The 7,806-nt window shown below is 38.9% G+C and overlaps 1 protein-coding gene across 3 annotated transcripts in view; it reads right to left on the bottom strand.

Moving 5' to 3' along the window:
• TPK1 (thiamin pyrophosphokinase 1) overlaps positions 1-7,806 on the bottom strand; it is a 395,885-nt gene that overhangs the window by 137,947 nt on the left and 250,132 nt on the right. The window lies entirely within an intron of this gene.

Here is a 7,806-nt window from a genome sequence, read left to right on the forward strand (position 1 = left end):
TCCCATGAAGTGATGAGACCAGATACCATGATCTTCGTTTTCTGAATGTTGAGCTTTAAGCCAACTTTTCCACTCTCCTCTTTTCACTTTCATCAAGAGGCTTTTTAGTTCCTCTTCACTGTCTACCATAAGGGTGGTGTCATCTGCATATCTGAGGTTATTGATATTTCTCCCGGCAATCTTGATTTCAGTTTGTGCTTCTTCCAGCCCTACTTGCTAGTAATTATAGAAATACAAGGGAAAACAATGAAATATCACTTGATTCCTATATACTTTATACCCAGAAATCTGGATAATGTGAAATGTTGGTGGGGATATGGCGATATTTTCAAACACACACGTGCGCGTAAGCACACACAGAACTCCCTCACACTGCTGACTTGGTAAAAACCATTCTAGAGAGCAATTGGTCCCTAGTTAAATAAAGTAAATGTACGTCCCATTACCTCATAATTCTTTTCTTGTGTGTGTAGTTGCTCAGACATGTCCAACTCTCTGCAGCTCCTTGAACCATAGCCCACCAGGCTCCTCTGTCCGAGGGATTTTCCAGGCAAGAATACTGGAGTGGGTTGCCATTTCCTCCTCCAGGGGATTTTCCTGACCCTGAGATTGAACCTGTGTCTTCTGCATTGACAGGAAGATTCTTTAACACTAGCACTACCTGGGAAGGCCATTTTTTTTTTTTTAAGATGTACATGTAAGTGAAAGAAAAGCTCACATGGGCCATAAGGATATATACATGAGGTGGCACACTGGGAAATTATTTGTGGTGATGTAACTGAGCAGGACTGGTGGGGGACACAGGACATAGAAGCAACTTGGTGTCCAGCACTCAGAAAGTGAATAAGCAAATATAATAGATATACAATATTTAGGGCTATGAAAAATTAAAAGGAAGAGAGTCGATGTATACACAGCAACACAGATAAATCTTAAAAACATAATGCTGAATAAAAAAGATGGAGGAAGCTTAAAAACACATGGCTAAGCAAAACAAGCCAGTCTAAAAGGACTACATATTGTATGATTCCAGTTATATGATATTCAGGGAAGGGGAAAACTATATAGAGACAGGAAAAAGACGAGTGAGATTCCTGGGGTAGAGGGGAAGGTGGGGACTGATGACTATGTGAAGCTCAGGGGACTGTCAGGATGACGAAACCACACTGCCTGCACTGAACTCTAAGGGTGGATTCACAACAGTAGGGGTTTGTCAAAACCTACAGAACTTCACCACACAGAGAATGGATTTCATTATATATAGATTTTAAAAACCATTTAGGAGGATCATAGGATTTTTGGATAAAATTTAGACTTTGAAAAGACAACCTAACTATATTACAAATATATGGAGGAGCCTCAATAGAGGGAGAAGGGAAGGGTGCTAGCCTAAGTACTCTGGAAATGAAAAGAGTCTAAAACTGAAGGCAAAAGAACTATGTAGAAGTACTGTCCTCTTGCTGATAAAGTTGTTTCTTACAGGGGTACAAGTTATTAACTCTAACACTGAAACACATGCATATTTGAATTAAATAATTAACTAAATGGATGGTGGGTGCCGAGATCCAGGTTTGACACTGTTTAAGTGGGAGGTTATAGACCAGCAAGAGAAATAAGCTAGAATGATCCATGTGATAATGGATTACATTTGGAAATATCAATAAGAACTCATGTGTAACTTAATAAATATGCAGATAATTACATACAGAATTTCATATAAATATGAATATATACACAGGTTAAAATACACACCTATAGTTCTTTGCTAAGAAGGTCTAAAAAGTGACACCCCAGTAACAGTAAGCACAGCTAGCATCCAGATCTTGGTTTCTAAAGCCATTCTTCAAAAACTGTGAAACAGAACTCTGCGGAAAAATAGGAGATTCCAAGACTAGGGCAGGAAATATACAAAATGAGCTTGGAACACCTTCTAGTAGAAGGAAGGAAGCATGTGTGTGAGGACTGTGTGTGTGTGCACACATGCGCACACACACACACTCAGGGGCTCTGTCCAAAATGCACAGAAATCAAGTGCAAGAGCTCCTAGAGGCCAACAGTGGGGCAGTTTGAACAACCGAATAAAGTAGGATTAGAACAAATCAAAGTACAACAGAAATACTCATGACCTCAATCTGATAAAAATAAATTACCAAATAAAATTTTAAATGGAGAGAAAAGAGGGAAATCTACACAGAATTTCAAATAAATTGTGGAGCTACTCCACCCTAATGGAGGGACAATTAAACCTCCAGTCTCTAATGTACACTGCACACCATGACTTCCTTCAGAGTCAGATGGGAGGAGGCTATACACTAACCTTATGTGGGGAAAAAAAACAGACACATAATATTTCAGACAGGTGACCAAGTTAACAAAAAACCAGTCATAAATCATGTTGATAATATGCACCCTTGATATGTGATAAAAATGGCACTTTAACTCTGTGCTCTTCCTCTGTTTTTAATTTTTTTTAATTTAAATTTATTTATTTTAATTAGAGGCTAATTACTTTACAATATTGTATTGGTTTTGCCATACATCAACATGAATCTGCCTCGGGTGTACACGTTCAATCGTGTCCAACCCTGTGTGACCCCATAGATGGCAGCCCACCAGGCTCCCCCATCCCTGGGATTCTATAGGCAAGAAATACTGGAGTGAGTTGCCATTTCCTTCTCCAATGCATGAAGGTGAAAAGTGAAAGTGAAGTTGCTCAGTCATGTCTGACTCTTAGTGACCCCACGGACTGCAGCCTACCAGGCTCCTCCATCCATGGGATTTTCCAGGCAAGAATACTGGAGTGGGGTGCCACTGCCTTTTCCACATCTAACTAAGATTCCTCAAAATTATCAAGGTCAACAAAAACAAGGAAAATCTGAGGGGGAAAACAACAACAACAACAACAGCAGCAGCAGCAAGAAAACCATAAAGACAAGAACAAGGAGATACAACATCTAAATGTAACATAGGGACCCAAAATAGAAAAAGGATATTAGATTAAAAAGTAATGACACATGAAAAAATTATGGGCTTTAGTTAACAACAACGGATCAACTTTTGGTTCATTAATTGTAACAAATGTATATTATTTATAGGTTACTAACAGGGGAACCATGTGCAGGGGCCAGGGGGCATACATAGGGACTTTCTGTGCTACCTGTTCAATCTAATCTTTAAGTTTGAAACTGTTCTAAAATATATGCCTATTAGAAAATTAATTACATAAAAAGACAGTAAGAAAAGATAAAACAGTATCACTTATACAAAGCATAAGTACATACATACACCTGCCCAAAAATAAAATGTCTGACAAAGAAGAAAAACAGAAAATTACATGCAACATGTATTATGGACAATATGCAGAGTTTCTAACAATATACAAAAAAAAAAAAGGAAAAGCCAACAACTTTACAGAAAACATGGGCAGTGCAGAGAAAAAGAATGTGAAGTTTTTAAATATGCTCAATCTCATCTGTAATAAGAGAAATGCAAATGAAAACTACTCTGGGATATTATCTCTCACCTGGTAGATCAATAAGACTGACAGAAAACAGGGAACTCTTGTCATTACATCTGACATTCCTATGGGGGAGCATTTAGAAGTAAGTTTTTGACACAGTGATCACACTTTCAGGGATCTATCCAAAAGATACACTGGCAACATACAAAGACACACATGCAAAAGTCTATCCAATCATATCACTGTCAGTCCAGTTCAGTCGCTCAGTCGTGTCCAACTCTTTGCGACCCCATGAACCGCAGCACACCAGGCCTCTCTGTCCATCACCAACTCCTGGAGTTCACCCAAACCCATGTCCATTGTGTCGGTGATGCCATCCAACCATCTCATCCTCTGTCGTCCCCTTCTCCTTCTGCCCTCAATCCCTCCCAGCATCAGGGTCTTTTCAAACGAGTCAGGTCTTTGCATCAGGTGGCCAAAGGACTGGAGTTTCCACTTCAGCATCAGTCCTTCCAATGAACACCCAGGACTGGTCTCCTTTAGGATGGACTGGTTGGACCTCCTTGCAATCCAAGGGACTCTCAAGAGTCTTCTCCAACACCACAGTTCAAAAGCATCAATCTTCTGCGCTCAGCTTTCTTTATAGTCCAACTCTCACATCCATACATGACCACTGGAAAAACCATAGCCTTGACTAGATGGACCTTTGTTGACTAAGTAATGTCTCTGCTTTTGAATATGCTGTCTAGGTTAGGTCATAACATTCCTTCCAAGGAGTAAGTGTCTTTTAATTTCATGGCTACAATCACCATATGCAGCGATTTTGGAGCCCCCCAAAATAAAAGCCACTGTTTCCCCATCTATTTGCCATGAAGTGATGGCACCGGATGCCATGATCTTAGTTCTCTGAATGTTGAGCTTTAAGCCAACTTTTTCACTCTCTTTCACTTTCATCAAGAGGCTCTTAAGTTCTGCTTCACTTTCTCCATATCAAAAACAACAAAACATGAGTGGAGTGTATCAGAAAGGCTAGAAATAGATCCACATGTACATGGATAACTGATTTTTGACAAGCTGCAGAGGCAACTGAGCGGGGCCAGAATAGCCTTCCTGACAAATGCTTCTGGAACAACAGGATATCCATATGCAAATAAATGAACATCAATTCATACCCTACATGGTATACAAAAATTAAATCAAAATGGATCACAGATCTAAATGTAACACATATAACTGTAAGACTTCTAGGAGGAAACAGTAAAAAAATCTTTGTAACCTTAAGTTAAGATTTCTTAGATAAAACACTAAAAGCATGATCCATTATAGAAGAGATAGACAGAGTAGGCTTCATCAAAATTTTAAAGGTCCGCTCATCAAAAGATATTATTTTCAGGTGGTACTGAGTCTAAATCGGAAGTATAAGTATGAACTCACATTGTCTTAAAAAAAGTGCTAGCTTTGTCTATAGAATCAACTCAGTGGCTAAAAGAACCCCTTAATGCCTACTTTATGGTCTCTCTCTGTTTCTTACTGAAAGAACACGCTGGAGATATTCAGTCAGCCAGGAGATGTACGAGATGAAGCCGGGAGCATGCTATAGAAACAACAAGTATGCTATCAAAGACTACAGGATTTATATCAAAAAGATCCAGGAGCCAAACTGAATTCCCCTCCCACTGGCCAAAGACAGGATACTTTGAGTAGAAATAAAGATAACAGAATGAACTGATAATATGTATAAAATATGATTAAAACCATCAACTTAAGGACAATTAACTGATTCATGTGGAAGAATGCTAGGAAACTAACTCGTTATTCTGAAATCTAGTAAATAAAAGAAAAAAAGATTTAACTGTATATCCTATCTTCCTTTAAAGACTGTTTCACAAAATAGCATAGTAGCTGACCTGAGGGACGCTGATCTTTCCAGAGGCATTTCAGGAACAAAATTAAGCAGTAATGGGAGAACAGTTTATCATAGCATTGAGCAACCAGTAATAAATCCATGAAGGTGAGTGATAATCACCAATGGCATAGAACATCATAATAAAGAGACAACCAAATGTCATGATGCAATGTCACCTATTTCAAACCACCCCTCCCATTTGTTAATAGTACTGATCACAGTTCTACAATTAACTATAAATTACAAAAACATAAAGGAAAAGAGAATGTATTCAATGATACCCTGCCATGCCATGAACCCAGACTGTGGAAAATTTCAAGGAAAAAAATGACAGTTTCCTCAACAAAGTGCTGAGGCCTGAGAAAAGAACAAGAAGAAGGAGAAGAAAAAGAAAAATAGAGAAGGGAACTTACTGATGAAAAGGGACAACAAAAATATTAACCAACTGCAATGCATGGATCTTGTTTGGATCCCTAATCATATAACAAACTACAAGTACAAGCATTAGTTCTCAATCATGTTGGACTCTGCGATGCCAGGGATTGAAGCTCTCCAGCCTCCTCTGTCCATGGAATTTCCCAGACAAGAATTCTGGAGTGGGTTGCCATTTCGTTCTCCACGGGATCTTCTTGACCCAGGGATCGAACAGAAGGCTCCAGCATCGCAGGCAGATTCTTTACTGTCTGAGCTACCAGGGAAGCCCACAAACAAATCTTAAAACAAGAGACTATGTAAAAACTGTTTTTAAGCAATTATTCTTAACTTTAGTCACTTTAGGTACGGTTTTTAGGAATCCCTTTCTTTTAGAGACACATATACAATATGTTAATGGTCATAAAAGACAGTATACATTTTGCAAAGCACAAACAAAGGACAAATCATGTTGGGATGGTTTCTTACGTGATAAATATGGAATCACAGGTGAAAATGGGATTTGAACCAACAAATCAAAATCAAACAATGAAACAATCTGACCAACGACCATGATATGCCAGGAAATATTTGATGAACTCCAACCTTTTCACTTGAAGCCCAACAGAAGCCAGACACAATAAAACAAAAAGCAGTTTTATATATAAGGCCCTGTATGTTTTAGTTTTCATGAACATCCTGTGTAGTATCATCCCCAAGTTACAGATGAAGAAACTGCTCCTGGCAGTCCCCAGGAGCCAGTCAATACCAACTACGGTCAAGACCCTAACCTCCCACTCAGAGCCAAGGCCCCCAGACAACACGAAAATCTGCAGAGAATAACTGACACTTTTCAGAGCTAGTAAACCACAGGATTATAGACATTACCTGGCTTCTTCAGATACTCACTCAACTATTCTGTAATTAACTATGACTTCCTTCTAGTTCCCTTTCTAATGGTTCTGAATGTCTTCCTTTCTTGGAATATAACTCTTTTCCAAAAGAGTCTTGTTATAATAAATTCCTATTTTGGATATAAATGCAATTTTTCAGGAGAAAGGCATCACGGATAAAAGGAATAAAGGATGAGATTTGCAGCATTAATTTATTTTTTTAATGTTGCACATCAACATTTTTATGCTAAGTAGTAAGTTAGAATTTGGTTCATAAAATTGTTTTAAATGAAGTGTGTGTTCAGGAGAAGGTGATTTTAGAGAATTATGTACTATTTGGCTTTAGAAATGAAATTCTTTATGGCAGCCTACTGGATGATATGCAGTATTAAGTGTTGCTGCTAATAATCTTGTGGCTATATTTAATGCTATTCAAAACCCTGTTATGAATGTGACTGCAATGAATGGGTGCTTGTAAGGGCAGAAATCTTTCCATCTAAGATGTACGTTCAGGAGTTTGTCGGGCGTTTGGCGGGAGCAATTGTTAGTGGGTGTCGCTGTCATGTCTGGTCGTGGCAAGCAAGGCAGCAAGGCCCGCGCCAAGGCCAAGTAAAAAAAAAAAAAAAAAGATGTACGTTCAATGAACAGAATCTAAGATCTGCATACTGACTTGTATCGATGGCCAATCAACCTAGGCTTGGAGCACTAAAAAGAGCCTCAGTTTGTTTTTCTCAGGAAAGCAGAATGTAGTAACAAGGAAAACTTGAACAGTAAATGTGCAGGCAGAGCACCTGGGAACATCCAATCTCTACATCTACCTGGCTGTAAGCAAGACTTTCAGCTTCAGCGACCTCATCTGAGCAACAGGGAGAAAAGGAACTTCTTCACCCTGGCACGTGCTGAGATTCAGTATCAGCCACTATCATCATTTCCATCATTACTAAACAACTTAGCTGGCTACCCCTCGGTTGATAATTTCTGTTATTAACTCAAGGCAAAAAGTCCTATCTAAGAATACAGTGAGGCCTTGTCCCTACTAACAGGTTAGATGACAAGGTTTGCAGGTATTTGTCTGAAGGAGTTGGTTTTCAAATAGAACTCCACGGACAGGGTCAGGGCTTCCAACAACTCTTAAA

This window comes from Bison bison, unplaced genomic scaffold (assembly GCF_000754665.1).
Source record: "Bison bison bison isolate TAMUID 2011002044 unplaced genomic scaffold, Bison_UMD1.0 scf7180017864211, whole genome shotgun sequence".
Classification (NCBI taxonomy): Eukaryota; Metazoa; Chordata; class Mammalia; order Artiodactyla; family Bovidae; genus Bison; species Bison bison.